Below are 14,586 nucleotides of genomic sequence, written 5' to 3'. Positions count from 1 at the left end.
TAGATCAACTGAGCTTGTCTTTTTTTTCCCTTTTCTTTTGAAATAAGAGAAAACAAGAGTGCCCATCGATTATTACTACTGGACTTGGCCTTCTTGCTTTGCTTTGGCTCGACGTGAAGCTACACCTTCTCAGTTTTTCAGCCTCAGGGTCAGGTCAGCGTCGTGACAACGGGTCGGCACTTGCAAAAGTCACCTTGTGGATGCCAGATCTCTTTCTTTCTTTCTTTCTTTCTTGGTCGTCCTGAAGAAGTAAAGTCGCTCTCCCTCCTCGCTGGAGGGCCCCAGCCTAGAGTTTCCCGCATGGGCTTGCATGCATTTCAGAGACACACTACCACATGTACTTAATGATTCTCTTTCTTGGAAATGAATCATCATCAACATGTCATTGAAGGCCCTAGGAAAGTCCAGCGGTCAGCCAGGCTCCGGCTTGCGCCACCTCATTGATCCACGGCATGGCGGCTCCGTCATGCCTTCTAAGACCATGTCTATATATGTTGGAGATAGTCATCCATCCGCGTGCGGGGTGCGTGTGCGATTTAGGACTTCTCGTGAGGCGATGCTCTCCTTCTCGTGAGGTTGTTGTGCCGTCGCAAATCCACCCTCTGCTCAAAGACATCGTGGATGCATGGCGAGGTCTTGGTCAATGGCGTCAGGTCAGCCTTGCTGCCATGCCATGAAGGCGCTTCTATATCTGGGAAATAGTCCTCCTTTTGGTCTTGGCATGAGATGTCGTCATAGGAAGACTGGACGTCTTGATCTATGGATTGATCGTCGGCATCATCTGCTCCGTCGACATCAGGAGGAGTTGTTTCTCGCTCGGAGCACTCTGCGGCTGAATCTTCGGAAGAGAAAAGCACTTCTAGATCAGAGAGGCGCTGATAAACCAGATGCTTGATCTCGGACATGGCGCCGCCATCGCAGACAGCGTTGAGATTGGGCAGGGCAACCGTGGTGCCCGTGGCGAGGTGCGACAGGTGGCTGGAGAGATCGCGGGCATCGACGACGATAGACCACCCGCGCGACAAGGGGAATACGAGCGTGTAGTCTGAACCGTCTTGGACGTCTGTGGCGTTCAAAGGGGAATGAGGCAGGAGGCGCGGTGCTGGTTCCACGGCGGCGCGCCACGTCCGGCAGACTGAGCGGAAGGTGGTGAGCCCCTTGACGGCGTTGCGGGTCCTCTGCGCGATGAGATTCAGGACGTCCAAGGGGATCTTGGAGAGCCAGTCGGGCTGCTCGTGCTCCGCCATCGATCGTCCTGTGGCTTTCGCCTATGAAGAGGCCGAGTTTATTTTATGGACGTCACTTGGAAAACTTTTTTTTTTGCGGGGTCACTTGGAAAACTTGGTCCACGGGGAACTGATGGAACCGCGAAATCTAATACACATATATACTGTATAATATCTACTAAAGGAAAATAAATTTAATACTATACGTGTGTTTGTTGGACTACGACTCTAACTGATGCCCGGCTCCAGCAGCCCAAAGGACGCATCCGGACATAGAGTTGCATTTTTTTTTTGAAGCTTCGATCACATTATTAGATCAAATAACAATTACATCGTCCACCAAGCCTTTTACAATAAAATCAGGCGGTTCCTCGACCCATAATGAAGGTGACGGACCCGCCAACCTAGCAAGGTCGTGAGCTACAAAATTTGCCTCCCTAGGGCAGTGAACAAAAGTGATCGAAGTATAACCTATTACAAGGACCAAACAATCCGAATAAATCGCCGCTGCGCCTGAAGCCGTGAATCCTCCGTTCTGCATGACATTTATCACCTCAAGACAATCGGACTCTACCACAAGCTTACATATCCCTAGTTGTTGCGCCAGTAGCAGTCCGTGTCGAAGTGCATAGGCTTCCGCCATCCCTGCATCTGCAACATGCTCCAATTGTTCATTGGACGCCGCAATGAATCCTCCCTTGTGATCCCTTAGGACTGCACCAACAACTCCCTGGAGGGTCTGTGTCCTGAATGATGCATCTACATTCAGCTTCACGAAGCCCTCGAGCGGCTTTGTCCAAACATTCTTCCTTGGTTCAACAGTTTTCTTCATGGCCTTAAGATAGTTAGTAGTCAGCGCCGCAATCGCCAGAGCTGACCGCGCCGGGACTTGCACTTCCTCGCCATGAACGTGTTGTCGTCGTTCCCACCAAATATACCAAATTCCAACTAAGATGAGAGCTTGGGCAGGAGCATGCGATAATGGGCTCACTCGCCGTGGTGCACATAGAATATAGTCCAGAGCCGCCGTTCCCGCCCTGTCCGTTGCGCAAGCTTCTTCAATGAATCTGTCTAGCTTCAGGCATCTCCAAATTTCCGCTGCTCTCGGGCATGTAAACAGTGAGTGCATGATGTCCTCAAATCCACCTGCACACATGGCGCAGCTATCATCCGTGCCAATATGCCGGTTCACCAGAACCCCGCGACATGGAATAAAACCATGTAGGATCCTCCAAGCGTGGATCTTTATCTTCGCTGGGACTTGGGAGCTCCACAAATTTGCCCAAACCGGGTGCCGTTGTGATGGTTATCCCTCTGTTCTCTCGTACCAGCGAGCAAATTGATGATCCCACTCTATGTAGTAAGCAGATCTTACCGAGAAGATATGGTTCCTTGTAAATCTCCAAGCCACGAAATCATCCATCATGCCATTCGGCGCCAAAGGTATTGACAAGATTCGATGGGCATCAACCGGCCAGAACACATTATTGATCAGCTCATGGTCCCATAGGCCGGTGACAGGGTCGATCAACTCTGAAACCTTGGTCAGTAAGGTCGTACCTCTTGGTGTAATAATTCGTCCATCCACACTCGTTTGAATCCAAGGGTAAGACCATATATTCACTTGTGACCCATCTCCTATGCGCCAAATTGCTCCTCTCCTGAACGTATTAATACCAGCACAAATACTCTGCCATGTATATGAACTCCCACTTTTTAACTTAGCATCTAGTAACTTTCCATCCTGATAATATTTGGCCCTCAAAATCTGCGCACAGAGAGACTCAGGGTTTTCCAGCAACCTCCACACTTGTTTAGCAAGTAGGGCAAGGTTAAAGCTATGAAAATCCCTGAACCCCAGTCCTCCTCTGTCCTTAGGCACATAGAGTTTCCACCATGCGGCCCAATGAATCCGCTTGTGGTTGTCATCATCACCCCACCAGAACTTTGCTATCGCGTCCGTCATTCCTTTACAAATTTTCTTCGGAATTTTGAACACCGACATCGCAAAAACCGGCATAGCTTGAGTGAGGGAGTCCCGGACTAGGGGGTGTCCGGATAGCCGAACTATCATCATCGGCCGGACTCCAAGACTATGAAGATACAAGATTGAAGACTTCGTCCCGTGTCCGGATGGGACTTTCCTTGGCGTGGAAGGCAAGCTTGGCGATACGGATATGTAGATCTCCTACCATTGTAACCGACTCTGTGTAACCCTAGCCCTCTCCGGTGTCTATATAAACCGGATGGCTTTAGTCCATAGGAGGAACAACAATCATACCATAGGCTAGCTTCTAGGGTTTAGCCTCCTTGATCTCGTGGTATATCTACTCTTGTAACCCACATCATCAATATTAATCAAGCAGGACGTAGGGTTTTACCTCCATCAAGAGGGCCCGAACCTGGGTAAAAACATCGTGTCCCTCGTCTCCTGTTACCATCCGCCTAGACGCACAGATCGGGACCCCTACCCGAGATCTGCCGGTTTTGACACCGACATTGGTGCTTTCATTGAGAGTTCCTCTGTGTCGTCACCGATAGGCTCGATGGCTTCTTCGATCATCATCAACGACGCAGTCCAGGGTGAGACCTTCCTCCCCGGACAGATCTTCGTATTCGACGGCTTTGCACTGCGGGCCAATTCGCTTGGCCATCTAGAGCAGATCGAAAGTTACGCCCCGGGTTGTCAGGTCAGATTTGGAAGTTTGGACTTCACGGCTGACATCCGCGGGGACTTGATCTTCGACGGATTCGAGCCACAGCCGAGCGTGCCGCACTGTCACGTCGGGCATGATCTAGCTCTGGCGCCGGACAGTACCCTGGAGGCCGCACTCGAGCCCGCTCCGATCTTCAATTCGGAGCCGGCCGCGCAGATCGAGGACGGATGGCTAGACATTGCCTCGGGTGCCGCAACCTCTACGGCGATAGAGCCGAACACTGACTTTGTCCCTCACGAGGCTCGTGACTCCGAGGTGCCGGACTCCGAACCTCCCGCGCCCCCAATCGAATCCGGTTGGGCGCCGATCATGGAGTTTACGGCCCCGGACATCTTTCAACGCTCGCCTTTTGGCGACATCCTGAGTTCGTTAAGGTATCTCTCATTATCAGGGGAGCCCTGGCCGGACTGCGGCCAGGACGGTTGGGATGCGGATGATGAAGAAATTCAAAGCCCACCCACCACGCACTTGATAGCCACTGTCGATGATCTAACCGACATGCTAGACTACGACTCCGAAGACATCGACGGTATGGACGACGATGCCGGAGATGACCAAGGGCACTGGAAAGCCACCCCAACTCACGACGTATACATGGTGGATACACCAAAAGGAAGCGATAATGAGGAAAAACGGGACGTGGCGAAGGACAACTCCCCCAACAAACAAACAAAACGGCGACGCAAGCGCCGCCCGAGGACCGGCCTCGATAAAAACGACACCCATACGGACCTGGCCTTAGAGCAGGGCGAAGCAGTGGACGACGCACGTGCCACCAAGCAGCCATCCGACCATGATGAACCGGACAGTCAACCCATCCCTGGCGAAGATGATCTCACATCACCAGAGCATTCAAATCTTCATAAAAGGCTCGTCGCCACGGCAAGAAGTTTGAAGAAGCAAAAGCGGAAGCTCAAAACAGCAGAGGACGCACTCAGAATGAGATGGAGCAAAGTACTCAACAGCGCAGATAAACATGGCGCCAGTCACCAGACAAAGAGCTACCCGAAGCGCAAGCTGTTGCCCGAATTTGACGAGGAGGCCTTAGAGCCCCCGCTGCCAAAAAAGAAAGAAGCCACCTGGCCGGTGTTGGGGAACGTAGCAGAAATTCAAAATTTTCCTACGTGTCACCAAGATCTATCTATGGAGAGACTAGCAACAAGGGGAAGGAGAGTGCATCTACATACCCTTGTAGATCGCTAAGCGGAAGCGTTCAAGTGAACGGGGTTGATGGAGTCGTACTCGTCGTGATTCAGATCACCGATGATCCTAGTGCCAAACGGACGGCACCTCCGCGTTCAACACACGTACAGCTCGACGATGTCTCCCACGCCTTGATCCAGCAAGGAGAGAGGGAGAGGTTGAGGAAGACTCCATCCAGCAGCAGCACAACGGCGTGGTGGTGATGGAGGAGCGTGGCAATCCTGCAGGGCTTCGCCAAGCACCTACGGGAGAGGAGGAGGTGTCACGGGAGGGAGGGAGGCGCCAAGGGCTCAGGTATGGATGCCCTCCCTCCCCTCCACTATATATAGGGGCAGGGGAGAGGGGGGAGGCGCAGCCTTGCCCCTTCCTCCAAGGAAGGGGTGCGGCTAAGAGGGGGGAGGAGTCCATCCTCCCCAAGGCACCTCGGAGGTGCCTTCCCCCTTTAGGACTCTCCCCTTTTTCCTATATCTTGGCGCATGGGCCTCTAGGGGCTGGTGCCCTTGGCCCATGTAGGCCAAGGCGCACCCCCTACAGCCCATGTGGCCCCCCGGGGCAGGTGGCCCCACCCGGTGGGCCCCCGGGACCCTTCCGGTGGTCCCGGTACAATACCGATGACCCCGAAACTTGTCCCGATGGCCGAAACAGGACTTCCTATATATAAATCTTTACCTCCGGACCATTCCGGAACTCCTCGTGACGTCCGGGATCTCATCCGGGACTCCGAACAACATTCGGTAACCACATACAAACTTCCTTTATAACCCTAGCGTCATCGAACCTTAAGTGTGTAGACCCTACGGGTTCGGGAGACATGTAGTCATGACCGAGATGTTCTCCGGTCAATAACCAACAGCGGGATCTGGATACCCATGTTGGCTCCCACATGTTCCACGATGATCTCATCGGATGAACCACGATGTCAAGGACTCAATCAATCCCGTATACAATTCCCTTTGTCTAGCGGTATGGTACTTGCCCGAGATTCGATCGTCGGTATACCGATACCTTGTTCAATCTCGTTACCGGCAAGTCTCTTTACTCGTTCCGTAACACATCATCCCGTGATCAACCCCTTGGTCACATTGTGCACATTATGATGATGTCCTACCGAGTGGGCCCAGAGATACCTCTCCGTTTACACGGAGTGACAAAATCCCAATCTCGATTCGTGCCAACCCAACAGACACTTTCAGAGATACCCGTAGTGTACCTTTATAGCCACCCAGTTACGTTGTGACGTTTGGCACACCCAAAGCACTCCTACGGTATCCGGGAGTTGCACAATCTCATGGTCTAAGGAAATGATACTTGACATTAGAAAAGCTTTAGCATACGAACTACATGATCTTGTGCTAGGCTTAGGATTGGGTCTTGTCCATCACATCATTCTCCTAATGATGTGATCCCGTTATCAACGACATCCAATGTCCATGGTCAGGAAACCGTAACCATCTATTGATTAACGAGCTAGTCAACTAGAGGCTTACTAGGGACATGGTGTTGTCTATGTATCCACACATGTATCTGAGTTTCCTATCAATACAATTCTAGCATGGATAATAAACGATTATCATGAACAAGGAAATATAATAATAATCAATTTATTATTGCCTCTAGGGCATATTTCCAACAGTCTCCCACTTGCACTAGAGTCAATAATCTAGTTCACATCGATATGTGATTAACACTCACAGGTCACATCGCCATGTGACTAATACCCAAGAGTTTTAGGTTTGATCATGTTGCTTGTGAGAGAGGTTTTAGTCAACGGGTCTGAACCTTTCAGATCCGTGTGTGCTTTACAAATCTCTATGTCATCTCCTAGATGCAGCTACCACGTTCTATTTGGAGCTATTCCAAATAACTGTTCTACTTGGAGCTATTCTAAATTGTTGCTCCATTATACGTATCCGGTATCTCTACTCAGAGCTATCCGGATAGGTGTTAAGCTTGCATCGACGTAACCCTTTACGACGAACTCTTTTACCACCTCCATAATTGAGAAAATTCCTTAGTCCACTAGTTACTAAGGATAACTTTGACCGCTGTCCTGTGATCCATTCTTGGATCACTCTTGTACCCCTTGACTGACTCATGGTAAAGCACACTTCAGGTGCGGTACACAGCATAGCATACTGTAGAGCCTATGTCTTAAGCATAGGGGACGACCTTCGTTCCTTTCTCTCTATTCTGCCATGGTCGAGCTTTAAGTCTTAACTTCATACCTTACAACTCAGGCAAGAACTCCTTCTTTGACTGATCCATCTTGAACACCTTCAAGATCACGTCAAGGCATGTGCTCATTTGAAAGTACTATTAAGCGTTTTGATCTATCCTTATAGATCTTGATGCTCAATGTTCAAGTAGCTTAATCCAGGTTTTCCATTGAAAACACTTTCCAAATAACCCTATATGCTTTCCAGAAATTCTACGTCATTTCTGATCATTAATATGTCAACAACATATACTCATCAGAAATTCTATAGTGCTCCCACTCACTTCTTTGGAAATACAAGTTTCTCATAAACTTTGTATACACCCAAAATCTTTGATCATCATCAAAGCATACATTCCAACTCCGAGATGCTCACTCCAGTCCTCAGAAGGATTGCTGGAGCTTTGCATACTTATTAGCATATTTCAGGATAGACAAAACCTTCCGGTTGTATCACATACAACCTTTCCTCAAGAATCGTCGAGGAAACAATGTTTTGACATCCTATCTGCAAGATTTCATAAATAATGCAGTAATTGCTAATATAATTCCAACAGACTCTTAGCATCGCTACGAGTGAGAAAGTCTCATCGTAGTCAACTCCTTGAACTTGTCGAAAAACATCTTAACGACAAGTCGAGCTTTCTCAATGGTGACACTTACCATCATTGTCTGTCTTCCTTTCAAAATCCATATGTACCTAACAGCCTTACGACCATCAAGTAGTTCTTCCAAAGTCTACACTTTGTTTTCATACATGGATCCTCTCTCGGGTTTTATGGCCTTGAGCCATTTATCGGAATCCGGGCCCACCATCGCTTCTCCATAGCTCGTAGGTTCATTGTTGTCTAGCAACATGACTTCCAAGACAGGATTACGTACCACTCTGAAGTAGTACGCATCCTTGTCATCCCACGAGGTTTGGTAGTGACTCGATCCGAAGTTTCATGATCACTATCATAAGCTTCCACTTCAGTTGGTGTACGTGCCACAGGAACAACTTCCTGTGCCCTGCTACACACTTGTTGAAGTGACGGTTCAATAACCTCATCAAGTCTCCACCATCCTCCCACTCAATTCTTTCGAGACAAACTTTTCTCGAGAAAGGACCCGATTCAAGAAACAATCCCTATTGCTTTCGGATCTGAATTAGGAGGTATACCCAACTGTTTTGGGTGTCCTATGAAGATGCATTTTATCTGCTTTGGGTTCGAGCTTATCAACCTGAAACCTTTTCACATAAGCGTCGCAGCCCCAAACTTTCAAGAAACGGCAACTTAGGTTTCTCCAAACCATAGTTCATACGGTGTCATCTCAACGAAATTATGTGGTGCCCTATTTAAAGTGAATGTGGTTGTCTCTAATGCCTAACCCATGAACGATAGTGGTAACTCGATAAGAGACATCATGGTATGCACCATATCCAATAGGGTGCAACTATGACGTTTGGACACACCATCACACTATGGTGTTCCAGGCTGTATCAGTTGTGAAACAATTTCCACAATGTCTTAATTCTGTGCCAAACTCGTGATTCAGATATTCATCTCTATGATCATATCATAGATCTTTTATCCTCTTGTCACGACGATCTTTCAACTTCACACTGAAATTACTTGAACCTTTCAATAATTCAGACTCGTGATTCATCAAGTAAATATACTCAACATCTACTCGAATCATCTGTGAAGTAAGAACATAACGATATTCACTGCATGCCTCAGCACTCATTGGACTGCACACATCAAAATGTGTTACTTCCAACAAGTTGCTATCTTGTTCCATCTTACTGAAAACGAGGCTTTTCAGTCATCTTGCCCATGTGGTATGATTTGCATGTCCCAAGTGATTCAAAATCAAGTGAGTCAAAACGGTCCATTTGCATGGAGTTTCTTCATGCATATACACCAATAGACATGGTTCGCATGTCTCAAACTTTTCAAAAACGAGTGAGCCCAAAGATCCATCAATATGGAGCTTCTTCATGCGTTTTATACCGATATGACTTACGTGGCAGTGCCACAAGTAGGTGGTACTATCATTACTATCTTTTGGCATGAACATGTGTATCACTACGATCGAGATTTAATAAACCATTCATTTTAGGTGTAAGACCATTGAAGGTATTATTCAAATAAACAGAGTAACCATTATTCTCCTTAAATGAATAACCGTATTGCGATAGACGTAATCCAATCATGTCTATGCTCAACGCAAACACCAAATAACAATTATTTAGGTTTAACACCAATCTCTTTGGTAGAGGGAGCGTGCGATGCTTGATCATATCAAGCTTGGAAAAACTTCCAACACATATCGTCAGCTCACCTTTAGCTAGTCTCCGTTTATTCCGTAGCCTTTTGTTTCGAGTTACTAACACTTAGCAACCGAACCGGTATCTAATACCCTGGTGCTACTAGGAGTACTAGCAAAGTACACATTAACACAATGTATATCCAATATACTTCTATCGACCTTGCCAGCCTTCTTATCTACCAAGTATCTAGGGTAATTCTGCTCTAGTGGTTGTTCCCCTTATTACAGAAGCACTTAGTCTCGGGTTTGGGTTTTACCTTGGGTTTCTTCACTAGAGCAGCAGCTGATTTGCCGTTTCATGAAGTATCCCTTCTTGCCCTTGCCCTTCTTGAAACTAGTGGTTTCACCAACCATCAACAATTGATGCTCCTTCTTGATTTCTACTTTCGCGGTGTCAAACATCGCGAATACCTCAAGGATCATCATATCTATCCCTGATATGTTATAGTTCATCACGAAGCTCTAACAGCTTGGTGGCAATGACTTTGGAGAACCATCACTGTCTTATCTGGAAGATCAACTCCCACTCGATTCAAATGATTGTTGTACTCAGACAATCTGAGCACAAGCTCAACAATTGAGCTTTTCTCCTTAGTTTGCAGGTTAAGAAAGTCATCGGAGGTCTTATACCTCTTGACATGGGCACGAGCCTGAAATCCCAATTTCAGCCCTCAAAACATCTCATATGTTTCGCGATGTTTCAAAAACGTCTTTGGTGCCTCAACTCTAAACCGTTTAACTGAACTATCACGTAGTTATCAAAACGTGTATGTCAGATGTTCGCAACAACCACAGACAACGTTCGAGGTTCAGCACACTGAGCGGTGCATTAAGGACATAAGCCTTCTATGAAGCAATGAGGACAATCCTCAGTTTACGGACCTAGTCCGCATAATTGCTACTATCAACTTTCAACTAATTTTTCTCTAGGAACATATCTAAACAGTAGAACTATAGCGTGAGCTACGACATAATTTGCAAAAACCTTTTGACTATGTTCAGGATAATTAAGTTCATCTTATGAACTCCCACTCAGATAGACATCCCTCTAGTCATCTAAGTGATTACATGATCCGAGTCAAACTAGGCCGTGTCCGATCATCACGTGAGACGGACTAGTCATCATCGGTGAACATCTTCATGTTGATCGTATCTTCTATACGACTCATGTTCGACCTTTCGGTCTCCGTGTTCCGAGGCCATGTCTGTACATGCTAGGCTCGTCAAGTTAACCCTAAGTGTTTCGCGTGTGTAAATCTGTCTTACACCCGTTGTATGTGAACGTTAGAATCTAACACCCGATCATCACGTGGTGCTTCGAAACACGAACTGTCGCAACGGTGCACAGTTAGGGGAGAACACTTCTTGAAATTGTTGTAAGGGATCATCTTATTTACTACCGTCGTTCTAAGCAAATAAGATGTATAAACATGATAAACATCACATGCAATCAAATAGTGACATGATATGGCCATCATCACTTTGCTCCTTTTGATCTCCATCTTCGGGGCTCCATGATCATCATCGTCACCGGCATGACACCATGATCTCCATCATCATGATCTCCATCATCGTGTCTTCATGAAGTTGCCTCGCCAACTATTACTTCTACTACTATGGCTAACGGTTAGCAATAAAGTAAAGTAATTACATGACGTTTAAGTTGACACGCAGGTCACAAATAAATAAAGACAACTCCTATGGCTCCTGCCGGTTGTCATACTCATCGACATGCAAGTCGTGATTCCTATTACAAGAACATGATCAATCTCATACATCACATATATCATTCATCACATCCTTTTTGGCCATATCACATCACATAGCATACCCTGCAAAAACAAGTTAGACGTCCTCTAATTGTTGTTTGCATGTTTTACGTGGCTGCTATGGGTTTCTAGCAAGAACGTTTCTTACCTACGCATGAACCACAACGTGATATGCCAATTGCTATTTACCCTTCATAAGGACCCTTTTCATCGAATCCGATCCGACTAAAGTGGGAGAGACAGACACCCGCCAGCCACCTTATGCAACTAGTGCATGTTTGTCGGTGGAACCGGTCTCACGTAAGCGTACGTGTAAGGTTGGTCCGGGCCGCTTCATCCCACGATGCCGCCGAATCAAGATAAGACTAGTAACGGCAAGCATATTGAACAATATCGACGCCCACAACTACTTTGTGTTCTACTCGTGCAAAGAATCTACGCAATAGACCTAGCTCATGATGCCACTGTTGGGGAACGTAGCAGAAATTCAAAATTTTCCTACGTGTCACCAAGATCTATCTATGGAGAGACTAGCAACGAGGGGAAGGAGAGTGCATCTACATACCCTTGTAGATCGCTAAGCGGAAGCGTTCAAGTGAACGGGGTTGATGGAGTCGTACTCGTCGTGATTCAGATCACCGATGATCCTAGTGCCGAACGGACGGCACCTCCGCGTTCAACACACGTACAGCTCGACGATGTCTCCCACGCCTTGATCCAGCAAGGAGAGAGGGAGAGGTTGAGGAAGACTCCATCCAGCAGCAGCACAACGGCGTGGTGGTGATGGAGGAGCGTGGCAATCCTGCAGGGCTTCGCCAAGCACCTACGGGAGAGGAGGAGGTGTCACGGGAGGGAGGGAGGCGCCAAGGGCTCAGGTATGGATGCCCTCCCTCCCCTCCACTATATATAGGGGCAGGGGAGAGGGGGAGGCGCAGCCTTGCCCCTTCCTCCAAGGAAGGGGTGCGGCTAAGAGGGGGGGAGGAGTCCATCCTCCCCAAGGCACCTCGGAGGTGCCTTCCCCCTTTAGGACTCTCCCCTTTTTCCTATATCTTGGCGCATGGGCCTCTAGGGGCTGGTGCCCTTGGCCCATGTAGGCCAAGGCGCACCCCCTACAGCCCATGTGGCCCCCCGGGGCAGGTGGCCCCACCCGGTGGGCCCCCGGGACCCTTCCGGTGGTCCCGGTACAATACCGATGACCCCGAAACTTGTCCCGATGGCCGAAACAGGACTTCCTATATATAAATCTTTACCTCCGGACCATTCCGGAACTCCTCGTGACGTCCGGGATCTCATCCGGGACTCCGAACAACATTCGGTAACCACATACAAACTTCCTTTATAACCCTAGCGTCATCGAACCTTAAGTGTGTAGACCCTACGGGTTCGGGAGACATGTAGTCATGACCGAGATGTTCTCCGGTCAATAACCAACAGCGGGATCTGGATACCCATGTTGGCTCCCACATGTTCCACGATGATCTCATCGGATGAACCACGATGTCAAGGACTCAATCAATCCCGTATACAATTCCCTTTGTCTAGCGGTATGGTACTTGCCCGAGATTCGATCGTCGGTATACCGATACCTTGTTCAATCTCGTTACCGGCAAGTCTCTTTACTCGTTCCGTAACACATCATCCCGTGATCAACCCCTTGGTCACATTGTGCACATTATGATGATGTCCTACCGAGTGGGCCCAGAGATACCTCTCCGTTTACACGGAGTGACAAAATCCCAATCTCGATTCGTGCCAACCCAACAGACACTTTCAGAGATACCCGTAGTGTACCTTTATAGCCACCCAGTTACGTTGTGACGTTTGGCACACCCAAAGCACTCCTACGGTATCCGGGAGTTGCACAATCTCATGGTCTAAGGAAATGATACTTGACATTAGAAAAGCTTTAGCATACGAACTACATGATCTTGTGCTAGGCTTAGGATTGGGTCTTGTCCATCACATCATTCTCCTAATGATGTGATCCCGTTATCAACGACATCCAATGTCCATGGTCAGGAAACCGTAACCATCTATTGATTAACGAGCTAGTCAACTAGAGGCTTACTAGGGACATGGTGTTGTCTATGTATCCACACATGTATCTGAGTTTCCTATCAATACAATTCTAGCATGGATAATAAACGATTATCATGAACAAGGAAATATAATAATAATCAATTTATTATTGCCTCTAGGGCATATTTCCAACAGCCGGATAGACGACCAGATGACAGGCCAAGAGCAACAAGGGGCGCCGCACACAAACCGGCACACGATCAGCATAAAGATCCTCGGAAGAAGGATGATCCAGTCAGATCTATTTATGGGCCAAAAAAGAAGACTCCAGGAAGCAACACAACCCGCAGAGCATTTGAAGACGATGGCACACCCAAATACAGGGGCGTCGCACACCCACTATGTTTCACCGACGAGGTACTGGATCATGGATTTCCAGCGGGATTCAAACCCGTAAACATAGAGGCATATGACGGAACGACAGAACCCGGAGTCTAGATTGAGGATTATATCATACACATACATATGGCCAGAGGAGATGATCTCCATGCGATAAAATACCTACCCCTCAAGCTCAAAGGGCCAGCTCGGCATTGGCTTAAAAGCCTCCCAGAAAATACCATTGGAAGATGGGAAGAGCTTGAAGACGCGTTTCGAGCAAATTTTCAAGGGACTTATGTCCGCCCTCCGGATGCAGACGATTTAAGTCACATAACTCAACAGCCCGGAGAGTTAGCACGCAAATTCTGGAACAGGTTCCTCACTAAAAAGAACCAAATAGTCGACTGGTCGGACGCTGAAGCCTTAGTAGCCTTTAAACACAACGTCCGAGACGAATGGCTCGCCAGACACCTCAGCCAGGAAAAACCAAGAACAATGGCCACACTAACAAGCCTCATGACCCGCTTTTGCGCGGGGGAAGACAGCTGGCTAGCTAGATGCAGCACCAGCGACCCGAGTACATCCGAAGTCAGGGATGGAAATGGGAAATCTCGATGCAGAAAGGATCAACGCCGGAATAAGGAAAATGGCCCAAACAGTACGGCGGTCAACGCCGAATTCAAAAACTCTCGGCCGAACAACAAAACGCTGTCCCTCAAGGACAACAGTGACGAGCTATC

Source organism: Triticum aestivum, chromosome 3B (assembly GCF_018294505.1).
Source record: "Triticum aestivum cultivar Chinese Spring chromosome 3B, IWGSC CS RefSeq v2.1, whole genome shotgun sequence".
Classification (NCBI taxonomy): domain Eukaryota; kingdom Viridiplantae; phylum Streptophyta; class Magnoliopsida; order Poales; family Poaceae; genus Triticum; species Triticum aestivum.
This window is presented reverse-complemented; position numbering follows the sequence as displayed.